We start from the raw sequence: 4,346 nt of genomic DNA on the forward strand, positions 1-4,346 counted from the left end.
ATAGTCAATAATAATTTAGAAATAAAAGAAAATATATTTTTATCATGTATTTACCTAAATCACTGGAATATTACAAACTTTTATAGTACTCATAATATCTTTTAAGCCATTTTTTAAATTATTTTGTATAGAATAAAATATATTTTTTAATTATTTTATATGGAATAAAATATTTTTTTAATTTTTAAATTAAAATTGACTATGTAGAGTATTTTATTTAAAATTTGAGTACATGCATGTATTTACCTAAATCATTAGAACATTACAAATTTTTATAGTACTCCTAATATTTTTTAAGCCATTTTTTTAAAATTATTTTGCATAGAATAAAATATTTTTTGTAGTATAATTTAAATGAATTTATTAAAAAAAAATTTTTTTAAAAATATTCATGAGCTATTAAAAATGGACAAAAGAGTATTGTATGGAATTTGAATTGATAGCTCATTAATATTTTAAAGAAGTCTCGTAATTAAATATTTTGTTAGCTTTTTTTAAATGTATGAAATAAAGTATATATTTTTTAATTTTTACATTATTAATTTTTTTAATAAATTATTAATTTTTAACAACATAATTCAAATTATACCATGAATAATTCGAATCAGTCTGTTACGAATAAGTAGTATGACCACAATCGTGTCAAATAATTTGTTATTATTATTATATTAAAATGTTAATATAATAAAGTCCTTGATTAAATTTATAGATTTATCATTGTGATAGTGATAATAATATTGAGAGATAAATCTTTTATAATTTAATCTAAATTGTTCTTGGTCATAGGATTATTAAAAAGGACATTAATAATCCGGAAAGATCAAAAAAAAAAAATATATATATATATATATATATATATATATAATGGTCTTCATTCGATGAAGATTAAAAGATCTTATTTATTAAATTATATATATATATATATATATATATATATATATATATATATATATATATATATATATATATGGTGCATATAGAGATATGACCATTGAACTGGCTCACTTTGAGAATTCCTAATGGTTATAATTACCGTATATTTGTCAATAGGATATTCTCAAGATGAACATAGTAATAGAGTTTCCTTTGACCTGCGACTGTCATAGTAATTAACAATGTATTTATTATACTTTGATTCCGGACACCTAATACCCTAGGGTGCTAGTTGAATGGATATTGGGTATGATTTAAATACTCGTAGAATTAATGATTAGTCAATAAGGAATCCGTCAACGTTCGGTAAAGAGTTTGAACTCTATGATTATAATGACTGAGATGAATAAAACCTTGGCCAAGGGGATTGAATGAATGAAAAAATGAGTTTCTTAGGTCATTCATAGTTCATTATAATAACGGTAACAAGTTAAAGTTTGACAATTAAACCATACTCTAAGGGTTAACTAAGAGCTAAAAAGATGGAAGAAATTCTACTTTGTTCTTCTGAGGTTCTTAGTAAAAATATATTACTTCATACTATCGGGTCGTTAAGGAGTGTTGCTAGACGCCAACCTTGATTAGTGAATTTAGTACGACTAATTTACTACCCGCTTAGTATTGAACCTATGGGGTCACACACTAACGAGTGTTCTAATCTTTGCTATAGAATTATTTAATTATTATTTTGATTTGATCAAATAAATAATTATATTGATTCAAATGGAATATTATTATATTCTTTACTAGCACCAAGAATATAATAATAGTATGATGATTGAGAATAGTAAATGAGATTTGAGAATAATTAGTTATTCTATTTGTAAACTTGAATTCTAAATTTGGATGAGACCCAAATCAATTATGTTTTAAATTGAGTTATGATATGATTCATAAATTTAAAGGATTCATATTTAGAATTTTAAGATATGATTTAAATTTGAATTGAGATTCAAATTTAAAATCAGTAACAAATCTCATACTATATATATGTATGCAAAGAGTAAAGAAATTACAGATGAGAATAACAAGAGTTTTATTCCTTTGCCTCTACACACATAAATGTATGTGAGCCTAATTCTTGGAGAAGAATTTTATGGTGTGCAAAAAGTTACAAAGAGGTTCTCAATTTAGATAAGATATCCATTAGTCAAGGAGTTGACAACAAAGGTTGGTCTCGGTGTGGATACGCATAGCGCCTTCGTACCATCGAAGGAGAAAGTGTTTTTTACTAGCGTACACAGATATTTAGATGTGATCTATATATTGTATATTATTGGAATAAAATTTAAGCACAAAATTGATCTTTAAGGATTACTTTCTTTTCTTCCGCTGCGTGTTATGAACACATGGTAATCCTTCAGTGGTATCAGAGCTTTGGCTTTTTGTGTTTAAATTTTTATTCCTATTTTCTTAAAGTTTGTGAATTAATAGGATTAATTTAAATTTTTTTAAGCATGCGATGCAGTTATTTTCATTGAGATGGTTTTTTAATAAATTAATAGTTAATTTATTTCAATGTTAATTATTTAATTGTGATTAAATTATTATTTTTTTAATATAAAAGTTATATTTATAATCAAATATTTTGTTTGATTTTATATATTAAATTTTAATGTGATTTTGATCACAATAAAAGGAATAAGATGCAAAATATTTTTTATTTGTTTCTTATATATATAAGTGTATATATAAAGGTCAAATTTGATTTGATAATTTTTTTAAGGCTAAACGTTAGTACATGAAAAATCAAATTTTGATTTGATTGATGTGTTTTGAACACTATAATTTTAGAAATTAATTTTTCTAATGTTCTTAATTATAAAGAGCGGCCTCACAACCAGGAGTTTTATTTTCAAGATAATAATCAGTTTATACATTTGATGTATTAAGGATTTAATTTTATATTTTTACCTAGACAATCTGGGAATATAAAATTTAATCCATGAATACTGGTAGAAATTCTCTAACAATGGAGATAAGTCCTAAAAGTTAGGAAATTACAAAAAATAAATTTATCTCTTGTTTACAAGGAACAACCTGCTAGGAGACTTGTACTCAAAGATAAAATTTATTTATGCATATGATGATGTATAAGGAGAATTAATTTTATACTTGAACTTAGACAACCTAGGGGTATAAAATATAATTCAGTTAAATAATTATCTGACAATCAGATAATTATTTGGTATTATAATTGTATAGGATACAATTTAATCATATTTATTTGGAATAGGTATGAGTAACAACTTGACAACCAAGATACTCATTCGCGATTCTAAATAATTTTTTTTCAGAAATATAGATTTCTTGATTTACTTTCATATTTTAAATTTTTTAAATATGTCCATCTTTCATATGACATACTTTGAAAGTAATAAATTGGCTATACATTGAGAATTGTTCTTATGTATGAAAAGGTTATCATGGACATGATAATCCTATTGAAATAATATTGTCTAATAAATTTGGTTATGGAATAGTTAGAAGTTGTGAAAAATTTGGAATATTGCTTTACTGCAATATGGGTTGTTTTGACAACTATGAGTTCCAATTTCAAAGACAACTTACTATTTATTATTAAACATATTGAGAAGATGTATGATGTCCAGAGCAAGATAGTATGACTATCAAATATTTTATTTGAACTAGTGGGAGTATTGGGCAATATATTTTGAATTAAACAACTTTAGAAGTTGAAATGCTATTAAGCAAATGGCTTTTGCGAGAATTGTTCTTGCAAGCATTTTTGGAGATTTATTTTGTTACAAACAATTTATAATTGGCCCTAATATAATTCAGATTTGTGGTCTTTTTTGAAAAATCCAATATGAGTATTGAGGATGCGAATCAAAATTGCTCTTAAGGGTTGGTTTGACCAATAATAAAGATATTGAGTATTTTTATTATAAGAGCTTAAAGTAAAATCTCTAACATCTAATTGATATTCTATTCAAATAGAGAATGAGATTCTCTCAACGCACAAATACTAGTACTCTATGTACTCCATCATGTTTAAAGAAACATAAAATTTGATTTAGCTGAGGATCACTATTTTTTAAATATTTGGACTATGTTTTAGAAATGTTGCTAAATTAACAAATTTCTCACTAAATCAATTTTTTTCTATATGAGATTTGAAAAAGGCATAAACTCAAACTCAAGAACATTAGAGTTTGGAGATGTCTTATATGTATTAAGAGATTGCACAACAATATAATTGATATTAGGTCCAATAAATGAGATTTATTGGTTACCCTAAAGAAATAATGAGATTATTTTTATCACTCTTCTTATGAAAAAATGTCTGTAATAAGAGGTTAAACTCCTTTTTAGAAAAAGGGATTTCATCTTAAAGAAAGTATACAATTACTTTTATTAGAATTGTATACCACTCAATAGAGGATATACTT

This window comes from Arachis ipaensis, chromosome B4 (genome assembly GCF_059453495.1).
Source record: "Arachis ipaensis isolate K30076 ecotype BB chromosome B4, ASM5945349v1, whole genome shotgun sequence".
In the NCBI taxonomy this organism is placed as follows: Eukaryota; Viridiplantae; Streptophyta; class Magnoliopsida; order Fabales; family Fabaceae; genus Arachis; species Arachis ipaensis.